Here is a 25,801-nt window from a genome sequence, read left to right as displayed (position 1 = left end):
AACCGTGTTTTTACTCAACGTTTTCTGCACTATCACCGGAATTAAATGGCAGCAAAATTAAAGAATAAAGGTGACACTCATTGACTAACGCCAATTATTTCATAAAAGCAGATGCTCTAGCACCAAAAGCGCGATAAAAGCCAAATTAGAAGTTACAGTGTGTACTATCAGTGAAAAATAAAAAAAGGGAAGTCTACGCACTAGTGTAAACAAGATGGAGCATAACAGAATATCGGAAGCACCAGTACAAAACAGACATTAAAAAGAGTGTTGGAATAATTAGAAAGAGATGGAAGCAGTGGCAGCTGAAGCACATAAGTGAGGCAGAATTTCACATAAAGATGAAGGTGGGAGGGAGAGGGAGACAGAGAGGTAGACGGAGGAGACAAGGAGAGGAGGAGACGGAGCAGGAACCATGGAGACAGAGCTGGGGGTTCCATTGGATTGCTTTGCCGTAATTTCTGCTTACATCGATGAGCCAAAATATTGTCAACACGTGCTTAACAGCTTACTGGCCCATCTCTGGAACTCAATACAGCAGTGATTCTGCGTAGCATTGATTCGACAAGCCCCTGGTAGATTTCCAAAAGCACGCGGCGCTTTGTGTACGCCAAGATCACGCAATTCCCGTAAATAATAATATGGTTGCTTGTGTCTGCGGAGTCGATGCCCGATAGCATCCCAAATATTATCCATTTGTTTCAAGTGAGGGGAAGTAGGTGGGCAAGACATCAACGTGAGTTCAGAATAATGTTCCTAAAACCACTGTAGCACGATCCTGGACTTACGACAAGGACGGCTATATTACTGGAAGATGCCATCTGATCGACATCGAATATGAAGCAATGGAGTAGGTCGTCAGAAAGTTTAACATAGTCCTCAGCTGTCAGTTACCATCCGCAGGTCTTATGAAAGCCCATGTGAATGTTCCCCATTGCGTAACACTGCGCCCAGTGGCACGCGACGGTGACGCGGTACGTTTGCGAGCGGCTGTTCTCCTGGATGATGGCGTATGCGCACACAACTATTAACTTTGTGCAAAAATATACGTGATTCATCCAACCAGATGACAAATTTCCAACGATCCACGGTGCAATCTCGATAATCCCGTGCCGAGTTTCATCGCAACGAAGATGTATATATCGTTAATTTATGTCACGATGGTTTACTACTGAGCAATATTTACATAAACGGTTTCGGTACCAAGCTGTCATCATCGAATGTAATTAATCCACTAAAGAACATCTTTCGAATGTAATTAATCCACTAAAGAACATTTTAAAGATAATTAGAAGGTCCACTCACATTAATGAAACCACCATTTATGTTCGACGTCAACGTGCAATAACCACTCGCTGACGGCATGTGGCAGTACCAGTAGTGGAGGTATATAAAGTGAATTATTCTGTCCATTCGTCTAATATAGGGTGCCTAGGAAGCTGTTTTATCGGATCACTAGACAACGATTCAAGCAAATGGTATTAATGGAGTTTATTACAGTTATTTATATTGACAATACTTAACTTTGCGGATTCACACGGTGTGTCGCAAGCAAATGGTGACAGGCAAATATTATTCAGTTTCAATGCAAACAAAACAAAACAGTTTATAAGTCACTGCTGTAGCGTTTGTATGACGGCTTGTCTTCTACTCCGGCCGCTGCTGGGCGGCGCGACTATTATATTCTCTTCGTATAGACGCCGCTCCTGCCTTGGTGTCGTCCTAGTCAGCGTACTATTGGCAGACGTCATCTCACAGCCCTCCCTTCTCATCCGTTCTTCATCGTCGTGCCGGCGCTTGTCGTTACGCTGGAAAATAATGCGTGCTAGGACATATCGATAAACAGTGCAGTCATCGTCGTAATGCGGAAACGGAAGTCTAAAAGGGCTGAATATTTGGCTTTTGGGGTCAGATGTGGGAGCATTACGAAAATGGTTAAGTTTGTAAAACATTCGTGTGGCGTCGTGGTTAAAGTATATAGTGCATGGCAAAATGGCGCTATTCAAAACTGCCGCCAAGGCAACTATGGTACATCTACATCTACATTTATACTCCGCAAGCCACCCAACGGTGTGTGGCGGAAAACACTTTACGTGCCACTGTCATTACCTCCCGTTCCTGTTCCAGTCGCGTGTGGTTCGCGGGAAGAACGACGGCCGGAGAGCCTCCGTGCGCGCTCGAATCTCTCTAATTTTACATTCGTGATCTCCTCGGGAGGTATAAGAAGGGGGAAACAATATATTCGCTACATCATCCAGAAACGCACCCTCTCTAAACCTGGGCAGCAAGCTACACCGCGATGCAGAGCGCCTCTCTTGCAGAATCTGTCACTTGAGTTTGCTAAACATCTCCGTAACGCTATCACGCTTACACAAATAACCCTGTGACGAAACGTGCCGCTCTTCTTTGGATCTTCTCTATCTCCTCTGTCAACCCGACCTGGTACAGATCCCACACTGATGAGCAATACTCAGGTATAGGTCGAACGAGTGTTTTGTAAGCCACCTCCTTTGTTGATGGACTACATCTTCTAAGGACTCTCCCAATGAATCTCAACCTGGCACCCACCTTACCAACAATTAATTTTATATGATCATTCCACTTCAAATCGTTCCCCACGCATACTCCCAGATATTTTACCGAAGTAACTGCTACCAGTGTTTGTTCCGCTATCACATAATCATACAACAAAGGATCCTTCTTTCTATATATTTGCAATACATTACATTTGTCTATGTTAAGGGTCAATTACCACTCCCTGCACCAAGTGCCTATCCGCTGCAGATCTTCCTGCATTTCGCTGCAATTTTCTAATGCTGTAACTTCTCTCTATACTACAGCATCATCCGCGAAAAGCCGCATGGAACTTCCGACACTATCTACTAGGTCATTTATATATACTGTGAAAAGCAATGGGCCCATAACACTCCCCTGTAGCACGCCAGAGGTTTCTTTAACGTCTGTAGACGTCTCTCCATTGAGAATAACATGCTGTGTTCTGTTTGCTAAAAACTCTTCAATCCAGCCACACAGCTGGTCTGATATTCCGTAGGCTCTTACTTTGTTTATCAGGCGACAGTGCGGAACTGTATCGAACGCCTTCCGGAAGTCAAGGAAAATGGCATATACCTGGGAGCCTGTATCTAATATTTTCTGGGTCTCATGAACAAATAAAGCGAGTTGGGTCTCACACGATCGCTGCTTCCGGAATCCATATTGATTCCTACAGGGTAGATTCTGGGTTTCCAGAAACGACATGATACGCGAGCAAAAAACATGTTCTAAAATTCTACAACAGATCGACGTCAGAGATATAGGTCTATAGTTTTGCGCATCTGCTCGACGACCCTTCTTGAAGACTGGGACTACCTGTGCTCTTTTCCAATCATTTGGAACCTTCCGTTCCTCTAGGGACTTGCGGTACACGGCTGTTAGAAGGGGGGCAAGTTGTTTCGCGTACTCTGTGTAGAATCGAATTGGTATCCCGTCAGATCCAGTGGACTTTCCTCTGTTGAGCGATTCCAGTTGCTTTTCTGTTCCTTGGACACTTATTTCGATGTCAGCCATTTTTTTCGTTCGTGCGAGGATTTAGAGAAGGAACTGCAGTGCGGTCTTCCTCTGTGAAACAGCTTTGGAAAAAGGTGTTTAGTATTTCAGCTTTACGCGTGTCATCCTCTGTTTCAATGCCATCATCATCCATCCCAGAGTGTCTGGATATGCTGTTTCGAGCCACTTACTGATTTAACGTAAGACCAGAACTTCCTAGGATTTTCTGTCAAGTCGGTACATACAATTTTACTTTCGAATTCACTGAACGTTTCACGCATGGCCCTCCTAAGGCTAACTTTGACATTGTTTAGCTTCTGTTTGTCTAAGAGGTTTTGGCTGCGTTTAAATTTGCAGTGAAGCTCTCTTTGCTTTCATAGTAGTTTCCTATCCTTGTTGTTGAACCACGGTGGGTTTTTCCTGTCCCTCACAGTTTTACTCGGCACGTACCTGTCTAAAACGCATTTTACGATTGCCTTGAACTTTTTCCATAAACACTCAACATTGTCAGTGTCGGAACAGAAATTTTCGTTTTGATCTGTTAGGTAGTCTGAAATCAGCCTTCTATTACTCTTGCTAAACAGATAAACCTTCCTCCCTTTTTTATATTCCTATTTACTTCCACATTCAGGGATGCTGCAACGGCCTTATGATCACTGATTCCCTGTTCTGCCACGGATCACAGATGACAGGGGTGAACGAGCACCTGGTTCATGCACCCATGGTGCACCCATGGTGCACCCATGGTTCATCGGCGAAGAAGCCTGGAATTTGCGCGCCGATACCGCAGCTGGACGTCCACTGAATGGCGACAGGTGGCTCCTTCAGAAGAATCACATTTTGGATATTTGTCTGTCGCGAAACGTCTGGAAGCAAAGACCCTGCCACAGGGTCCAGGCCGGAGGAGGGAGCGTTATGTTCTGAGGAATCTTTTCGTGGCATTCCCTGGACGATGTCTTCATTCTGGAAGGCACAATGGACCCACACAAGTATGCATCTGTACTTGTTTTTTCTCTGCACGATGGCCTCTACCAGCAGGATAATGTGATGTGTCACACAGTTCTCAGTATGCGTGGGCAGTTCGAAGAGCAACACGATGACTTTGCAGCCACCAAACTCCCCGGATTTGAACATAATCGAGACTCCCCCTCGACCAGGCTCTTCACACTATGGATATTCAACCGAGAAACCTAGCGCATCTGGCCACAGCACTGAAGTCGGCGTGGCTCCACATCTTCGTCGGTACATGCCACAACCTCATTGACACTCTTCCTGCACGTCCCGCTCCGCAAAAGGTGGTGATTCAGGCACAGATAGACACATTAATGTGCATGGACAGTATAAATAAAAATTGAAGTTAGGCACTTTGAAAATTATTAACCCTAAAATACGTAACTACATCAATCGTCTTTTTCTTCTTCTGATGGCATTACAACCCTGTGTGGGTTTTCGCCTCATCAAGTTTCCTCGATTCTGCCCTCTCCAGCGCGGCTCTCCGCCATCCTCAGATTCTGAGAGATTTTATATCTTGTTCCACATCATCTATCCACCGTCTTCGTGGCCTTCCTCTCTGTCTTCTTCCGGTTCGCCTCCATTCAAAATACTTTTTACTTGTTCTTCCTGTATCCTCGCTGAGGCCATGCCCAAGCTAGATTATTCTTCTACTTTTTATAATTCTTACGATGACAGCTCCTTGTATGAGGCTGTACAGCTCAGTAACAACTGCCAAACTGCTAAAAAATGGGGGAACTGAACTTCATAAGCGGATCCACAAACTTATTGATATGCAATCAGGAAAGAACCCCAGAAGAATGGACTCTAGATGTAATCCAACCAATACACAAGAAAGGAGACAAGACCTGCTGTTCAAATGATCGAGGAATTACCTTGCTGAATGTAAGCTATAAGAGCTTCTCTAGTATTATCTACAAAAGGTCAGCACCGCACGCAGAAAAGTATCAGTGTGGATTTCGGCCTAATAGATCAACAACACACCAGATATTTTTGTTGAGGCAAATACATGAATAGGCATATGAGTATAACATTGAGCTTCATAGCATCTACGAAGACTTCAAGCAGGCCTTTGAAAGTCTCGATAGATCACAAATGGTAAACTATTTGCTGCTACGTGGTACACCATCGAAGTATGTCTCACTTATTGAAGCAGCATTGGCTGGTTCCAATTCTGCAGTGCGAGTGGATGGAGAACTGAGCAATTGGTTTAGCATTAGTAAGAGAGTCAGATAAGGAGACGCTCTTTCTACAATGCTTTTAAATCTCACTCTTGAAGCAGCCCTGCGGAAGCTTCTTACTCGTATATCTGGTTGCATAGGCACAAAGTCGACTCGATATGCGCACATACTGATGATGTAGCAATTATCAGCAGAAGAAAGGTATCACTAGAGAGGACAGTATGTGAGCTGAAAGAAGCCACAGGACCCAGAAGCCTTTCTATAAATGAAACAAAGACTAAGTACATCAATCGTGGTAAAAAAAGAGACCTAGTCGTAATGTAGACAAATAAATAAAATTCTTTCCAGAAAAAAACAGAAAATCTCACCAATTTTTGAACCCACTTCATACGTAAAAACACTTGTCCAAAAAAAGCTTGGGAGTCTTGACCCCATGACTCCCCCTGCTTCCTTACCCACCCCTTCCATTCCCCACGCACCCCAACTGTAGCTAAGCCTGCTGCTTGTTATTTGTTTACGTGGGCGCCTCCCTTGCGTTTTAGAGCCCATCAACAGTATTATTGCATCTCTCTCGACCTCACTTCCTCTTACTGAACAGTCGCCATATATCTAGAGGTTCGATGATGAGCGTTGTTGTGAATATTCATGAGGCTTCTGCGCCCGTGCGGCTTGTGGCTGACAGATTTATTGTGGCCGCACGTGACACTGTAATAAAAATGAGATGTGATGTGCGGGCTGGCAGCATGGAGAGCCGTGAACAATGGTAGCGAGCACTCGCGAATGCCGCGTGGGTGGAGCTGCGCGAACTCCGTGGGTCGACATCGCCGCTGACTCCGCCTTACGTACAGTTTCTGTGCAGAGGCACAAGTGGCTATCACACAAACGTTGCGAGTCACAGAATGTTATTGGGAATCCTTGGAGGAAAGGCTATGATATTTTCGATGAACACTATTCCGAAAGTTTAGAGAAGTGGTATTTGAAGCTGACTGCAGAACGATACTATTGGCACAAACCTACATTTCACGTAAGAACCACAAAGGAGGATACGAGAAATTAGGACATATACGGAGACATATAGATAGTCATTTTTGCCTCGTTCTATGTGGGAGTGGAACCGGAAAGCAAATAACTACAAGTAGTACAGGGTACACTCCGCTATGCAACGTACGGTGGCTTGCGGAAAATGCGTGTAGGAGTAGATGTATATAGATTTTTACTGAATCCAGAAAAGCGTACTTCTGTCAGCAACGAAAAAGAACGACAACGTTCTTGCGCTTTGTGAGTGTTGTCAGAAGGAGACAGAGAGACGTATAACGAGACAAAGAAAAAAAGAAGGGAGAAAGATTAGAGTTTAACGTTCCGTCGTCAACGACAACATTAGAGTCGGAACAGAAACTTAGACTGGGAAAAAATCTAGATCTACATCTACACCGATACTCTGCAAATCACGTGTAATCTCCTGACAGACGGTTCATCGAACCACCTTCACAATTCTCTATTATTCTAATCTCGTAAAGCACGCGGAAAGAACGAACATCTGCATCTTTTCGTACGAACTCTGATTTCTCCCTATGAAGGTCGACGTAAGCAAAATATTTTCGCTCTAGGAGGGGAAAGGGGTGAATGGAATTTCGTGAGAAGATTCCTCCGCAACGAAAAACGCCCATCCAAAATCCTGTATCATTTCATTTACACTCTCTCCCCTATTATACAAAACATGCTGCCCTTCTTTGAATTTTTTCGATGTACTCCGTCAATCCGATCTGGTAAGGACCCCGCACCGCGCTGCAGTATTCTGAAAGAGGACGGACAAGCTTGTGTAGGCAGTCTCCCTAGTAGATAAGAAGGATGAAGAGGGAAATCAGCTGCGTCTTCTCAAAGAAACCTCGTAACATCCACCTTAAGCGATTTAAGAAAATCGTGAAAACCTAAATCTGTATGGTCGGATGGGAACGTGAACCGCCGCCATCAGGAATACAAGTGAAGTTCTTTTAAGAATCGACATATTGTCAAATAGAGGCATACAACATTATAAATGTTTACATAATAATTTATTATTCCGAAGTTTTCGCTGAATGCGAATTTTATGACAGCTGCAATGGGTATAGATATATTACGCTGCAGCCACGTGTGAAAATTTGTGCCAGACCAGGACTGGATTTCCATTGATCGCGATCGCACCCTTAACCATTTTTTTCTTTTTTTACCGCTTCACGATTTTGCGTGTCATCCTTGCGCAGACACCATGCTAAACTTCTCTGTATCGTTCCAGTTTTAGTGAGTGTACTGCCAAAGCGAGTACGACCACGCACTCTCCCCGGCCAGGTCCAAACGTCCGTAAGTAACAGTCCACTTCCTTATATCGTACTCTTATATACGTCTCTCGTTAAGCTCACATCATTTCTTGATACTCGCTTAGGGAGAACGACACCATCATAAGGAGTGAAGCCCATTTCTATCGTAGTATGCCTCGCCTAAGTTTAGGAAACTCACATGTAATTCGACGATCAGCAGCTGTATGAAACATTATTCCAGATTATTTACCGAATGCGAATTTCATGACGTCAGCTGCTATTAACGGGAAATCTGGGATTTAGTTCCTGTCCAGCACAATTTTCCATAGACAGCATCACAGTAGAGCAATACATCTATTGCCATAGCAGCCGATGTCATGAAATTCTCTTACTGGGAATAATCTGGAATAATATTCCATACAGTTGCTGATCGCCAAATCATATTTAATTTTAATAAGCCGAGATGAGACATACGACGATAGAAATGGTCTTGAATCCTTGTGATTGTGTCATTCTCCCTAAGCTGGAATCAAGTAATGTTGCGAGTTTAAACGAAGATGTAGATAAGGCCGCGATATTTGGACTGTGACATATGGAGGTTTGGATCAGGCCAGAGAGCGTGCACGGATAGCTGAAGTGGTTAAGGCGACCGCTCGAGATTAGTAGGAGATACGGGTTCGAGTCCCGGTCCAGTACAAATTTTCATGTATCACAACTTGGTAACGCATCGATACCCATTGCAATGTCATGAAATTCGTATTCAGCGAATAATTTGGAATGGTATTTCATACATCAACTGTTCGTCAAATCGCACGTAACAAATAATGTATTACGTGAAGATCGCCTAGTTACTACCACATTCATATTACCATTTTCGGAATTTATTGCTATCATCAGCTGTGCTAGTTCATCCGCTAACAGATTTGTCATTATATGTAACAGTTCATACTGAAACTTCCTGGCAGACTAAAACTGTGCGCCGGACCGAGACTCGAAGTCGAGACCTTTGCCTTCCGCGGGCAAGTGCTGTACTAACTGAGCTACCCAAGCACGACTCACGCACCGTCCTCACAGCTTTACTTCTGCCAGTACCTCGTCTCCTACCTTCCAAACTTTCAAGAAGCTCTCCTGCGAACCAGGTCCCGAGTTCAAGTCTCGGTCCGGCACACAGTTTTAATCTGCCAGGAAGTTTCATATCAGCGCACACTCGGCTGCAGAGTGAAAATCTCATTCTGGTAACATCCCCCAGGCTGTGGCTAAGCCATGTCTCCGCAATATCCTTTCTTTCAGGAATGCTAGTTCTGCATGGTTCGCAGGAGAGCTTCTTTAAAGTTTGGAAGGTAGGAGACGAGGTACTGACAGAAGTAAAGCTGTGACGACGGGGCGTGAGTCGTACTTGGGTAGCTCATTTGGTACCGGCATGATAGCTCAGCGTGTTCGTTCAGAGGGTTACGTACCCTCTGTAATAAAAAAACTGAGTTCATCGATCATCAACGAACTTAATCGGATGTCGTACGACGACCGTCCCGAACAGATACAACGAACAAAAGCGAACAAAATTAGGAAAAAAAAATGTTGGTAGAGCACTTTGCCGCGAAAGGCAAAGGTTCCTAGTTCGAGTCTCGGTCCGGCACTCAGTTTTAATCTGCCAGGAAGTTTCATATTTGCCTCGGGCATGGATGTGTGTGATGTCCTTAGGTTAGTTAGGTTTAAGTAGTTCTAAGTTCTAGGGGACTTATGACCACAGATGTTAAGTCCCATAGTGCTCAGAGCCATTTGAACCATTTGAAGTTTCATATTAGTGTACACTCCGCTGAAGAGTGAAAATCTCATTCTGGAAATAGTTCATTCTGAACATCATGAAATGGTGTAAAACATGTCAATCCCATACACATTATGTCGTCACATGGTAAAAGGAGACTACAGTCTCTCTTACCATGTGATGACACGATGTATAGTTATTGTCATAATATTTGTACCATTTCATTTCTATTAGAGTAAATAACTTGAATTTTCATACATAATTTCAAAGCTGTTTGAGGATTAATAAGGATATCTGAAGATGTAAGTAAATTGACGAAACTGATAATGTGAATATGGTATTAGTTAGGTGATCTTGACGTAATAAATTATTGTAAAAAGAGAGTTTTTATGCGGACTACAACTTTTGATTAGTCTCCTCCTCATGTGTTTTGCGAACAAATATACTTATCTAAATAATGTTATTGTCTTTCACATACAAATAATTCATAACATTTGCAGTAAAAGAAACGTTTTGCTGCACCTGTGTTTCTTGGTATGGAGCTCACAACGCTTTGAATATATGCTGTCAAGGTGTCAGTGGGATTCACGGCAATAATAGAAACAGTAATCTTGGCCACCCAGGTACATCTGTTAATTATTAAAATTTTCATGCCGACAAGATTTACTGAAATCCATCTCCTGCATAGGGAAATGCAGGTGCGTAAACTGCACGACAGTTTAAATTGCACCTTGTATTAATGCTCACCCTGTATTTCTTATTCGTTAATCGCCAGCAGAAACTTTATATTTCCTGCATATTAACAACAAAGTGTTTGATCATGCAATGGAGACTTTGACGAACGGCGTTAACTTACTACGTGATGTATGGTTTTCCTGTCTTAGGCAATGGTGTTGGACATAGCAGTTTCTCTCCTGCTCGAGACGCAATAAGAGACTATACAGAACTGAGATAAAGTTCTCTCAGGTAAACTCCTTCGAGCAGAGAGAGAAGGCACATTATTTTACACTGGGGTGACAGAAGTCATGCGATACCTCCCAGTACCGCGTCGAACATCCTTTGGTCTTGTGTAATGCAGCAACTCAACGTGGCATGGACTGAATAAGTCGTTGGAAGTCCGCTGCCGCCACGCTGCCTCTGCAGCCAGCCGTTATTGCGAAAAGATTTCAGTTGCAGGATTTCCTGCTCACACTGAAAATGGCTCTGAGCACTATGGGGCTTAACTTCTGAGGTCATCAGTCCCCTAGAACTTAGAACTACTTAAACCTAATTAACCTAAGGACATCACACACATCCATGCCCGAGGCAGGATTCGAACCTGCGACCGTAGCGGTCACGCGTTTCCAGACTGTAGCGCCTAGAACCGCTCGACCACCCTGGTCGGCTGCTCACACTTTCTCCATTATATCCCATAAATATTCGGTGGGGTTCACGCCGGGCGAACTGGGTGAACAAATCATTTGCCCGAATTATCCACAAGGTCCCGCCATGGCACATCGTTATCCAAAAATTCCAGTGTTGTTTGAGAACAAGAAGTCCATGAATGGCTGCAAATAGTCTCCAAGTAGAATAACATAACCATATCCAATCTGTGATCGGAGTTCAGTTGGACCAGAGGATCCAGTCCATTCCATGTAAAAACAGCCCAAAGTATTATGGAGCCACCAACAACTTGCCTTGTTGATAACTTGGGTCAATGGCTTCGTGGGGTCTGCGCCACACTCGAACCCTATCTTCAGCTCTTATCAACTGAAATCGGGACTTATCTCACCAGTCACAGTTTTCAGTCGTCTAGGGTGCAAATCCAGGTGGGACAATGCAGGCGATTTCGTACTGTTATCAAAGAAACTCGCGTCGATCGCCTGCTGCCATAGCCCATTAACGGCAAATTTCGCCGCACTGTCCTAACAGAAAGGTTCGTCGTACGTCCCACGTTGATTTCTGCGGTTCTTTTAGGTAGTGTTTTACTATGCCACCACTGACTAACCTACGCAAACCCAACTGGTCTCGGTTGTGAACTGAAAGCCGTCGGCCACTGTTGTCCGTGGTGAGAAGTAATATCTGAAATTTGGTATTCTCGGTACATCCTTGACACTGTGGATCTCGGAATATTGAATTCCCTAACGATTTCCGAAACGAAATTTCCCGTGTTTCTAGATCCAACTACCGTTCGCGTTCGAAGTCTATAATTCCCCCCGTGCGGAAACAATCACATTGGAAATCTTTTGACATGAATCACCTGAGTAGAAATGATAGCTCCGTCAATACATAGCCCTTTTATACCTAGTGTACGCGATACTACCGCCATCTCTATGTGTGCATCCTCAGTGTAGTCAGTGGACTCGCGCAGATGGCAGATCAAATCCATGCCTGGTCACCCAAAATAAAGTTCCCAGAATGAGATTTTCACTCTGCAGCGGAATGTGCGCTGATATGAAACTTCCTGGCATATTAAAACTGTATGCCGGACCGAGACTCGAACTCGGGACTCTTGCCTTTCTCGGACAAGTGTTCTAGCAACATTTGTTTTGTTTTTTGTTCGTTTTTGATCGTTGTGTTTGGTCGTTGCAGACGTCACATGACATCCAGTCAAGTTCGTATGTTGATCTTACCATTCAGTTTATTATTACAGAGGCCAACCAGCTCTCTGACCGAGAAGGCTGAGGTACTGAAGCACGACTCACGCCCCGTCCTCACAGCTTCTGTGAAGTCTGGGAAGTAGGAGACGAGGTACTGGCGGAAGTAAAGCTGTGAGGACGAGGCCTGAGTCGTGCTTGGGTAGCTCAGTTCGTAGAGCACTTGCCCGCGAAAGGCAAAGGTCCTGAGTTCGAGGCTCGGTCCGGCACACAGTTTTAATCTGCCAGGAAGTTTCAAAGTAAAGTTTTCCGTTGTTTTCATAAACAGTCATGAGTCGTGCTTGGGTAGCTCAGTTCGTAGAGCACTTGCCCGCGAAAGGCAAAGGTCCTGAGTTCGAGGCTCGGTCCGGCACACAGTTTTAATCTGCCAGGAAGTTTCAAAGTAAAGTTTTCCGTTGTTTTCATAAATAACTGAAGGTAATCCTAATCTTCTGCACTGAAGTGGTAACTACAGTGTTCTGTCTACATCGAAGTCATAAGATTGTCAACAATACTGCTGGGATGCGTCCTTGATCTTATTCAAGGAGTCATCCTGGTTTTGACGTACGTGATTTAAATGAACTTTGAAGAACCTAAATCTGAATGATCTTTCAGCGTAAAGAAACCATTTGTTCCCAAGTTCCACTGTATTAACAGATGTGCCATCTCGTTAAAATTAATGAACATCTCACATACTACTTTTATGCGTCCTCCAGTTCTTTATTATTCTCACCAACCCAATTGTATGGATTTGTGTGTTTCACTCAGGGTGATGAAGAGAAGGGTGTGAAGTTCTCATTCTTTGTCCTGTCCAATACTCGTCCCATTTCTAGTCTTTGCCTAGCCAAGTTAACTGGCGTATGACGCTTGTGAATGTCTCAGCAAAGCTTCCTCCAAACTGTCTTTCTTCTGGCAGATTCTGTTTGGATGTACTTATCTGCTTCATGTAATACTTCTTTATTAGTTTTCTTTTTTTTATCAGTGTAAAACTCTTGGGTAAAATATTCCGGAGGTAAAATAGTCCTCCATTCGGATCTCCGGGCGGGGACTACTCAAGAGGATGTCGTTATCAGGAGAAAGAAAACTGGCGTTCTACGGATCGGAGCGTGTATAACACTCCTGTCTGCTACTGTTATACCATAATCTCAAAACTGGAGGCAATTTGCAAAACAGAATGTTTTGTTGGATTAATAATGGTATAAAGCAACAGAGCAGTGTTACCCTCTGAGAGGAATTTTGCTAGGTTGACCGTGTTGTTCCTAACGGAGGTGGCTTATCGGAAATGAAAGTCAGAATTACGTAAATATTTGAATAGTAACAAACAAAATTTTGCCTAGCTATACTGTTTATAGAATAAGGGAAACGGTCGCCAGCCTAATTAGGCAAGAAAAAGATTAACGTTCTCGTTTAAGAAAGTAGGTATAAGTAACTATAACGGACAAACACAACGTAGACTTAGCCACACGCGAGTGCAATGAACTCTGACACACACATATGTTTTAAGATTGAAGCTAACAGTTAGAGCAGCAAAACTATTTGCAAAATTATAAGAGATACCAAAACACCCTATTACTTTCAGGCTTTAAAGAGATTATGGTTTTTTATAATTAGTGGTCTTCCCATTACTTGATACTCAGCATTAATACAACAGACAAACTGTGGATCTTGTTATATTATTAATATGCACTTCCTATACACAAGAGAGACATACACTTAACAAACATGAGCATATAATGTTTCACAACTGCAGTTTTCCACTTTTACTACAGCGAAACACAATGTTGACAAAATTTAAAGAAACTGACTCACCTTTTTGAATTTACTACAGATATCAAGGTGATCATTTGCTAAGCAAAACTTTAGAAGCCTCAGTCTTAAGAACTTTTAATTTTGCAGTTGGCAACAGCACTTTAATAAGCAGTTTTAATAGGAAAATTATTTTCAGCAAACAACATTTACTTTAACTCACTCTCTTGCCACATTAACTTTAACTTTCTTTTTACTAAGTTCAAGAGGCATTGATTAGCATAACATTGGTCATAAATGTTCTTTCAGTAGTGACACTCGGTAATTACTTTAGTTCAATCGGAAAGGAACCTGAGAGGTGTTATGATAAGGAGAAAAATCAAGGTAGGTACATAAATTCAGATATAAATTACCTTATATTTGAGCACACTAACACATCCATTAGGCTGATCCTTCACTGTACATCAATGTAGTATTCCGATACAATGATTGCGCAATGTGGAGGCAACTGCATGTTGGTAGGTGGAATTGCAGGTAGAATTGCTGGACTCTGTCATTTCTTGGTGGCGATGATAAATACAAATTCCAGAATAGTTACAGCTATTTATCCATCCATCCGAGGCATTGGAAAGCGGGAAGAAAAGCCTCTCTCGGAACCAGCACGATATGCAACATTTACATGACAGTGCACAGTTTGGTAGCTCGTTTCCGACTCGTAGCTCGTCTCCGACTGACTATCAGTTCCACCTTTTCTACCTAGGCCAACCACAATTTGTGCGCGCTACACAGTTCCGTTCCCGAGGGGAACCACTACACCTTTTACATACAAATTAACTAACAACCATAAGTGAGGATCAGCAGTTTACATAACAGCAAACAAATACATTAAATAAAACAGAACATTTGCACATACTGACATTTCTACAAAAAATTATTCACACAGAAATTACAATTATATACAGTAAGTTTTGTTCCCTCCAAATGGGACAAAGAATTTAAATGACAGATACACTAATTTGCATAGAAACAAACCACGACATCAAAGTTTTAACAAAGAAAAGAGTATACAATTTTGTGTTATCTATTCAATCAAAGACATTTACAGAAGCTTACCGATGTAATATTAAATGAAAAAAAAGCAAAATAAATCAGTACAGCATTAGAGCTATGGTGTTACACGTGGAATGTCAGATCCCTTAATCGGGCAGGTAGGTTAGAAAATTTAAAAAGGGAAATGGATGGGTTAAAGATAGATATAGTGGGAATTAGTGAAGTTCGGTGGCAGGAGGAACAAGACTTCTGGTCAGGTGACTACAGGGTTATAAACACAAAGTCAAATAGGGGTAATGCAGGAGTAGGTTTAATAATGAATAGGAAAATAGGAATGCGGGTAAGCTACTACAAACAGCATAGTGAACGCATTATTGTGGCCAAGATAGATACGAAGCCCACACCTACTACAGTAGTACAAGTTTATATGCCAACTAGCTCTGCAGATGACGAAGAAATTGAAGAAATGTGTGATGAAATAAAAGAAATTTTTCAGATAGTGAAGGGAGACGAAAATTTAATAGTCATGGGTGACTGGAATTCGAGTGTAGGAAAAGGGAGAGAAGGAAACGTAGTAGGTGAATATGGACTGGGGCTGACAAATGAAAGAGGAAGCCGCCTGGTAGAATTTTGCACAGAGCAAACTTAATCATAGCTAACACTTGGTTTAAGAATCTTGATAGAAGGTTGTATACATGGAAGAATCCTGGAGATACTAAAAGGTATCAAATAGATTATATAATGGTAAGACAGAGATTTAGGAACCAGGTTTTAAATTGTAAGACATTTCCAGGGGCAGATGTGAACTCTGACCACAATCTATTGGTTATGACCTGTAGATTAAAACTGAAGAAACTGCAAAAAGGTGGGAATTTAAGGAGATGGGACCTGGATAAACTGAAAGAACCAGAGGTTGTACAGAGTTTCAGGGAGAGCATAAGGGAACAATTGACAGGAATGGGGGAAAGGAATACAGTAGAAGAAGAATGGGTAGCTTTGAGGGATGAAGTAGTGAAGGCAGCAGAGGATCAAGTAGGTAAAAAGACGAGGACTAGTAGAAATCCTTGGGTAACAGAAGAAATATTGAATTTAACTGATGAAAGGAGAAAATATAAAGATGCAGTAAATGAAGCAGGCAAAAAGGAATACAAACGTCTCAAAAATGAGATCGACAGGAAGTGGAAAATGGCTAAGCAGGCATGGCTAGAGGACAAATGTAAGGATGTAGAGGCTTTTCTCACTAGGGGTAAGATAGATACTGCCTACAGGAAAATTAAAGAGACCTTTAGAGATAAGAGAACCACTTGTATGAACATCAAGAGCTCAGATGGAAACCCAGTTCTAAGCAAAGAAGGGAAGGCAGAAAGGTGGTAGGAGTATATAGAGGGTCTATACAAGGGCGATGTACTTGAGGACAATATTATGGAAATGGAAGAGGATGTAGATGGAGATGAAATGGGAGATACGATACTGCGCGAAGAGTTTGACAGAGCACTGAAAGACCTGAGCCGAAACAAGGCCCCCGGAGTAGACAACATTCCATTGGAACTACTGACGGCCTTGGGAGAGCCAGTACTGACAAAACTCTACCATCTGGTGAGCAAGTTGTATGAAACAGGCGAAATACCCTCAGACTTCAAGAAGAATATAATAATTCCAATCCCAAAGAAAGCAGGTGTTGACAGATGTGAAAATTACCGAACAATTAGTTTAATAAGCCACAGCTGCAAAATACTAACACGAATTCTTTACAGACGAATGGAAAAACTCGTAGAAGCCGACCTCGGGGAAGATCAGTTTGGATTCCGTAGAAATATAGGAGCACGTGAGGCAATACTGACCTTACGACTTACCTTAGAAGAAAGATTAAGGAAAGGCAAACCTACGTTTCTCGCATTTGTAGACTTAGAGAAAGCTTTTGACAATGTTGACTGGAATACTCTCTTTATAATTCTAAAGGTTACAGGGGTAAAATACAGGGAGCGAAAGGCTATTTATAATTTGTACAGAAACCAGATGGCAGTTATAAGAGTCGACGGACATGAAAGGGAAGCAGTGGTTGGGAAGGGAGTGAGACAGGGTTGTAGCCTCTCCCCGATGTTGTTCAATCTGTATATTGAGCAAGCAGTAAAGGAAACAAAAGAAAAATTCGGAGTAGGTATTAAAATCCATGGAGAAGAAATAAAAACTTTAAGGTTCGCCGATGACATCGTAATTCTGTCAAAGACAGCAAAGGACTTGGAAGAGCAGTTGAACGGAATGGATAGTGTCTTGAAAGGAGGATATAAGATGAACATCAACAAAAGCAAAACAAGGATAATGGAATGTAGTGGAATTAAGTCGGGTGATGCTGAGGCAATTAGTTTAGGAAATGAGACACAAAGTAGTAAAGGAGTTCTGCTATTTGGGGAGCAAAATAACTGATGATGGTCGAAGTAGAGAGGATATAAAATGTAGACTGGCAATGGCAAGGAAAGCGTTTCTGAAGAAGAGAAATTTGTTAACATCGAGTATAGGTTTAAGTGTCAGGAAGTGGTTTCTGAAAGTATTTGTATGGGGTGTAGCCATGTATGGAAGTGAAACATGGACGATAAATAGTTTGGACAAGAAGAGAATAGAAGCTTTCGAAATGTGGTGCTACAGAAGAATGCTGAAGATTAGATGGGTAGATCACATAACTAATGAGGAAGTATTGAATAGGATTGGGGAGAAGAGAAGTTTGTGGCACAACTTGACCAGAAGAAGAGATCGGTTGGTGGGACATGTTCTGAGGCATCAAGGGATCACCAATTTAGTATTGGAGGGCAGCGTGGAGTGTAAAAATCGTAGGGGGAGACCAAGAGATGAATACACTAAGCAGATTCAGAAGGATGTAGGTTGCAGTAGGTACTCCAAGATGAAGAAGCTTGCACAGGATAGAGTAGCATGGAGAGCTGCTTAAGACCAGTCTCATAACTGAAGACCACAACAACAACAACAGCTAATTATTGAGTCCCCTCTTGCTTCTTTGTACGTGATGCGTGCTGCCAACTTTTTCCCTACCTTACAATACTATCTCTCTGAAGTAGAATCACGTAAACTACATTCTCGAATTCACACTGGTGTTTAGAACTTGAGCGTTTTTTAGGGAGAAATTAAGAATAAGATTACTCCTTCTTTACTAGGGTGTTCTTTAAGCTGTCAAGGTGCGCCATGAGTCACGTTTGAATAGCTTAGTCGGTAGAGCAATCGGCCGCGAAAGGCAAAGTTTCACCGTTCGAGTCTCCGATCAGCTGAGACTGCCAAGAATTTTGAGATTCTGCATTTTGACCAAATTATTTACTTTACAGTTGTGCTGTTTGGTTGAGCTTCATGATTCGGTAATATAAATTCAGTGCTGCGGTGTCACTTCTAAGCGCCAGTAATTTTTAGCCCTTAATCTACGACATAGTAAGCTTGCTAAACAATCAAACACAATGTACAATAACTTGAAAATAACTGAGCCAATTTGATACTGAGGGTGAGGTTTCATCATTAGAGAACGCCTACATGAAGAACTGCTTATCTATACCCTGTATTTTCAGGCGCTTTCAAAGGTAAAATTGTACCTTAATAATTGATCAACTGCCAGTAGAAATGCTTGAAACTTCACTTTTGTTCTACTCTTCCGCTACAATATGAGGGGTAGTAAAATGAAAACTGAACATACGCCCCAAAGGAACTATGGGATGGTTCCAGTCGAAGGTAATCACCACACACATTAGGACATTTATCCCACTGGAAGACGAGACGACCAATTCCTGTTTTGTAGAACGCGATCGGCCGCTGGCGGACCCACAAGAGCAGCCAATTTTACATTTCCTCGTCCAACTGAAACCGACGTCCACAACTGTCTTTCTTCGGTGGTCAGAGATGTGATAACTACACGGTGAATGACCCTGGTTACACGGAGAATGTTGCAGTGTTTCCCAACCAAATCGCCGAAGGGTAGACTTCGTCCGATTGGCAGTGATGGGCGGGAGTTATACGTAATGAAACTTTTCGACTGCTCGGGCCCTCTGCTCGACGAGATCCTTGAGCGCGCAACTACAACCAATGCGCAGTGCTACAACAAACACTTTGCAGAAACAGCGACGAGCCATGAAGAGAAAACACCGAAGAATGCTGTCGGACAGAATCATCCCGTTGCACGACAACGTCCGCTCCCACACAGCCAATATTCAGCACTAAAGAAGCCATATCCAGATTCGGCACAACGTCTTAATTGTTAAGTATGACAGTAAATGACAAACATATTTAGAAATAAATGACTAGGTTACTCAATTACGCTCTGCCTGCGTAGTGTAAGAGAATATTTACGAATAATATATCGATTATTTAACTGTCGTACCACCAATTCTACCTTCCCATATAACTATTTCACCACTTTAAAGAGTTTGTACCCGCTAAAATGTCTTGAATCCATTCAAAAATTTCGTCCGATATTCCCTAAACTTGTATCTTGTTCACTAGTGCGGAAGAATATCGAACGCTTTCCAGACGTCAAAGATAACGGAATCAACTTGCTTTTTGCATTTCATGGGCGAACCTAGTTAGCCGAGTTTCATAAGGTCACGTCGCGCGATATCGAAGTTGATTTCTATCGAGAAGATAAAAATGGTTATATAACTGTACAACAGACTGACATTAGTGATGTAAACTTATACGAGCCACTTCCAACGATTCTTCTTGAAAAGAGAAGTATCTACACATTCTCGCAACACTAGCGCTTCGTTGCTTGTGTGTCCAACGATAAGATGCTGTTACATCGGGTGCAAGTTGCTTCGCACCATCTATAAAGAATTGTTCAGGTGTCCCATTGAGTCCTGCCTTTCGTCGATTGAGCGATATTCACTGTTTTCCTCATCCGCGTTCATTCATACCAATAGTGAGGAACGATAGATTTTAGCAATGTTTGAGATAACAGAAACTGCTATGATGCTTGTAGCCTTCGCTTGACGAGGAATCGTGTAATTCAGTCCAGGTGATGAAGACACTGCTAGCATACCTGGTTTAAAACTGTACGTCCGCTCTAACGTCGGAGGTGCAAACACACACAACGTCAGAAACGGAATGAAAGCTTGCTATAGCAATCTGAGCTCTCCAGTCTATCCACGCCTCGGCAGACTGAGCGCAGCAAGTGATGGATTGCGCGAGCGCCGGCTCCGAAGCGAAGTTGGAAACCGTAAAGTAGGGAACCGTCACTAGTACAGTGAAACAGTTGCCCTGCCGAGTCATAGGCAAAACTTACCGTAAAATCCTACAGTAAACGGTATTTGAGCAGAAGGCGGTATCCAGGTGGCAGCGTGTGTCGAAAAGTTGATTGAACATAATGTGGATGGCCTTTAGGATAGTTGGTTGGTTGGTTTTGGGGGAAGAGACCAGACAGCGAGGTCATCGGTCTCATCGGATTACGGAAGGAAGTCGGCCGTGCCCTTTCAGAAGAACCATCCTGGCATCCTAAATCAGGATGGCCGGACGCGAGATTGAACCGTCGTCCTCCCGAATGCGAGTCCAGTGTGATAACCACTGCGCCACCTCGCTCGGTTTTAGGATAGTTCTGCTACCTAAGTATAACTTAACAAACTGCGCTCGCTTTTCTGGAGTAGTGTGATAGTGATCGCGACTTAAACGTCCTTTCCCTAAGTTAACTTATGTGTGTGTTAGATTATGCCGTCAGACCGATTCCCTGATTAACGCTTATGGTTTTTTTTTTCGGGTTTGGAATGACCATTCGAGCCGAAGCTACTCGGCGATCGACCAGTTGACTAAGTGCAAATTTCATATTCTTTGTCGTGGCTCACCAGCGAGAAGTCCAAGCAACATAAGCGAACTAACGAGAAAAAAAGTAATCCAAGTAGTGCAAGAGCTGTTTCGCATAGACGTAGGAATTTGGTCGAAAATACACGAAAATCCAATAGTGATCAGGCAAACACACAGTCGTACTTTTGTAAACTCAGTATTTTCTCCAGGCTTAGCGAATATCGTCGAGCAAATTTGACATGTATTTCTACGTATCCATCACCTATTGTTAACACGAATCAGGGAGTGTCCTTTGCAGCCGGTCTGCACGCAGCAGCCGGTGGAAAAATTCACAGAATGTTCATTATAAAAAAAAAGTATGAAAATATATGTACGTATATTGCGAGCCACACAACACAAGTGATGCTTGTGCAAATATTGCGTTACCTGAAAAATTGTTCGTCAGATTTCGACACCATTCGGCGATACCTCATCCACATGACTACTTTGCAACTCACACTTAAGTGCCTGGCAAAGGGTTCATCAAACCACCTTCATGCTATTTTTCTACCGTTTCACTCTTTAGCAGCGCGTGGGAAAAAATAAACACTTTCTGTGCTTTGTATGATCCAGCCTCAGAGATGCAAGGTGCTATATTGTTAATTTTCCACTGATCGTGGATCGTGATCCACCCATTAAAATTGGGTACACATTAATTGTTTCTGCTTGGGCACTTTCTATAAAAATATTATCAGTAAGTGTCCTACTATCTTGATGCACATTAGATGAAAAATTGACTACTGAAATTAGATTGAAACTCCCAAATAATGATTCCATTTCATTTTTCCTGTCTGTGTCCTTTAAGAACTCTCCACAAAATACTGGCTGTCTCTTCTTACCTGACAGGTAGATCAGCAGTGTATCTAGATTTCTCATAAATAGCTGAAAGTTTCCTAAATGGTATGTTTAGAGAAGTATTCTGGAGTAATATTTTACAAGCACATGCGTCTAGGTTCTGACCCACACAAAAACTAGTCCGTAATCCTTGATATTTAATTTTTCCTTCCATGTGGTTACACAGTGTTCAGAGACACACATAACATCTATTACTTGAGATTTTTACATATTTTCTATACATACATCTTGCTTTTCAGTCCCTAATGTCCTGATGAAACAAGTTAATTGTATATTTCCAGAAACTGTTACATATAATACGGTCCTGCTCTGTTCTAATTTCTTTCAAAACTCTCTGCCTTTGACCTGGCTCTACCTTTAAAAAGAAAATGTGACCCTTTGACTTGTGTACTTGTGGCCTCCTTAGACTTCCTGCTGCAAAATTCTCAGCTAATATACCGAGCCCCCCCCCCCCCCCGTCTCCCCCCTAATCAAGAGCAGGTCATGATTTGTGTATCTCCATCAACCCAATTACAGCAAAAGGCGCGGCTGAGATATGAGACTTTGATTCCATCAAAAGCGATCCACGAACTGAGACATATGAAACTGGTGTAATTTGTATTCTTCTAGTGGCAAAGTAACTGTGTTAGGGACTCCTTGGTAGTTTGGAGGTTGCGGGGAGTGGGTCTGCTTCGCTTCCCTCCACTGTGGTATGACAAATTGCACAGCACTCCCAGAGCTGCGCTGCGGAGGGCATGCAAGTTTAAGCATGCCGCCGGGGACTGCGTGCGGTTTCTCCCGGCAGTCCGAGGTGCCGAAACTCCCGGGCACATTTGGTCCCCTACATCTCGTAACGCTTGACGTACTCAAGGACGGTAAACAACGGAACCGCAAAACTACATACCTATAACCTTAAAGTAGGTCTGTTGCAGAAATACTGAGCATATTCCACGTTCGAATATAGTTAATTTTCTCGTTTACATACACTCCTGGAAATTGAAATAAGAACACCGTGAATTCATTGTCCCAGGAAGGGGAAACTTTATTGACACATTCCTGGGGTCAGATACATCACATGATCACACTGACAGAACCACAGGCACATAGACACAGGCAACAGAGCATGCACAATGTCGGCACTAGTACAGTGTATATCCACCTTTCGCAGCAATGCAGGCTGCTATTCTCCCATGGATACGATCGTAGAGATGCTGGATGTAGTCCTGTGGAACGGCTTGCCATGCCATTTCCACCTGGCGCCTCAGTTGGACCAGCGTTCGTGCTGGACGTGCAGACCGCGTGAGACGACGCTTCATCCAGTCCCAAACATGCTCAATGGGGGACAGATCCGGAGATCTTGCTGGCCAGGGTAGTTGACTTACACCTTCTAGAGCACGTTGGGTGGCACGGGATACATGCGGACGTGCATTGTCCTGTTGGAACAGCAAGTTCCCTTGCCGGTCTAGGAATGGTAGAACGATGGGTTCGATGACTGTTTGGATGTACCGTGCACTATTCAGTGTCCCCTCGACGATCACCAGTGGTGTACGGCCAGTGTAGGAGATCGCTCCCCACACCATGATGCCGGGTGTTGGCCCTGTGTGCCTCGGTCGTATGCAGTCCTGATTGTGGCGCTCACCTGCACGGCGCCAAACACGCATACGACCATCATTGGCACCAAGGCAGAAGCGACTCTCATCGCTGAAGACGACACGTCTCCATTCGTCCCTCCATTCACGCCTGTCGCGACACCACTGGAGGCGGGCTGCACGATGTTGGGGCGTGAGCGGAAGACGGCCTAACGGTGTGCGGGACCGTAGCCCAGCTTCATGGAGACGGTTGCGAATGGTCCTCGCCGATACCCCAGGAGCAACAGTGTCCCTAATTTGCTGGGAAGTGGCGGTGCGGTCCCCTACGGCACTGCGTAGGATCCTACGGTCTTGGCGTGCATCCGTGCGTCGCTGCGTTCCGGTCCCAGGTCGACGGGCACGTGCACCTTCCGCCGACCACTGGCGACAACATCGATGTACTGTGGAGACCTCACGCCCCACGTGTTGAGCAATTCGGCGGTACGTCCACCCGGCCTCCCGCATGCCCACTATACGCCCTCGCTCAAAGTCCGTCAACTGCACATACGGTTCACGTCCACGCTGTCGCGGCATGCTACCAGTGTTAAAGACTGCGATGGAGCTCCGTATGCCACGGCAAACTGGCTGACACTGACGGCGGCGGTGCACAAATGCTGCGCAGCTAGCGCCATTCGACGGCCAATACCGCGGTTCCTGGTGTGTCCGCTGTGCCGTGCGTGTGATCATTGCTTGTACAGCCCTCTCGCAGTGTCCGGAGCAAGTATGGTGGGTCTGACACACTGGTGTCAATGTGTTCTTTTTTCCATTTCCAGGAGTGTATACAATACTGCTCTATAGTTCACACTTAAACGCCTGGCAGAGGGTTCATCGAACCATTTTGACAGTATTTCTCTACCGTTCCACGCTCGAAGAGTGCGCGGGAGAAACGAACACTTAATACTTCCATGTAAGCTCTCATTTCTCTTACTTTATTACGATGATCATTTCTCCCTATGAACGTGAGCGCCAACAAAAAATTTTTGCAGTAGGGAGAAAAAATTGAAGATTGAAATTTCGTGAAAAAATCCCGTCGCATCGAAAATGCCTTTCTTTTAACGATTCCTACGCCAACTCTCTACTCTATTTCAAGATAATACAAAACGAACCATGTTTGCTTCAATTTCTTCGATGTCCTCCGTCAAACCTATCCGATAAGCATTCCATACCAAAAGCAATACTCTAGCAGAGGAAGGACAAGCGTGGTGTAGACAGTCTCTTTGGTGGATTTGTTGTGTCTTCTAAATATTATGCCATGAAATGCAGTCTTTGGTTCACCTTCATCATAACATTTTTTATGAGATCGTTCCCATTTATGTTCTTCTTAATTCCAGAATGAGATTTTCACTCTGCAGCGGAGTGTCCGCTGATATGAAATTTCCTGGCAGATTAAAACTGTGCCCGGCCGAGACTCACAGGTGCCGAGTTCGAGTCTCAGTCCGGCACATACTTTTAATCTGCCACGAAGTTTTCTTTTTAATTGTTATTACTGGGTATTTGTTTAAACTGGCAGCCTTTAGATTTGTGTGGTTTATCGTGTCACCGAAATTTACCTGATTCTCGACAAAGAAAAGCTTTCTCTAGCTACATATCAGAACGGATTTAGAAAGAAATGCTCGTGTGACACTTAGCTTGCTCTTTTGTCGTACAGTATCCTGCGAACCATGGATGAAGCGCAACGTATGGCTTCCACATTCCTAGATTTCCGGAAACCGTTTGACAGAGCACCACATGGCGGAGTATGACAAAGGTCCGAATATACGGAGTAGGTTCTCAAATATGTGAGCGGTTCTAAGACTTTTGTGTTACTAAAACCCACTACGTTGTCCTGGACGGTGAGTGTTTATCAGGTCCAAGGGTATCATCAGGAGAGACCGAGGGGAGTGTTACAGGACCGCTATTGTTGCCTATATGCAAAAATTATCTGACGGCTAGGTTAAGCAGCCAATCCTGAACTGTCTGCTGATGACGTTGTGGTGTACTGTTAATGTCGTCTTTGGTTGACGGAAGGAGAATACAGGATGAATTGCACATAATTTCTATTTAGTATGAAGAACAGCAGCTTGATCTAAATGTAAGTCCGTGCAGATGACTCGGACGACGAATCCCGTAATGCGCCAATACTGTATCAGTGAAGTGCTGCTTAGAGCAACCATGTCGTTTAAATATCGAAGCGTAGCGCTTCAAAGCGACATGTAATGGAAGGACCGCGTAAGATGTGCGGAAAGTAACTGGTCGACTTTGGATTGGTGGAAGAGCTCTAGGAAAGTGTAACTCATCTACAAATGGGACCTCGTACGAAGCAGTTCTGTGACCC

At 43.5% G+C, this 25,801-nt stretch overlaps 1 non-coding gene across 1 annotated transcript; it reads right to left on the bottom strand.

The window, feature by feature from the left end:
• Positions 1 to 7,933: 7,933 nt before the first annotated feature.
• On the bottom strand, positions 7,934 to 8,040 carry LOC126163347 (U6 spliceosomal RNA). Its single transcript, XR_007535235.1, has one exon. It is a non-coding gene; the product is annotated as a U6 spliceosomal RNA (small nuclear RNA).
• Between the last annotated feature and the right edge of the window lie 17,761 nt (positions 8,041 to 25,801).

The sequence above is a fragment of the Schistocerca cancellata genome, chromosome 2, assembly GCF_023864275.1.
Source record: "Schistocerca cancellata isolate TAMUIC-IGC-003103 chromosome 2, iqSchCanc2.1, whole genome shotgun sequence".
Lineage (NCBI taxonomy): Eukaryota > Metazoa > Arthropoda > Insecta > Orthoptera > Acrididae > Schistocerca > Schistocerca cancellata.
This window is presented reverse-complemented; position numbering and strand designations above follow the sequence as displayed.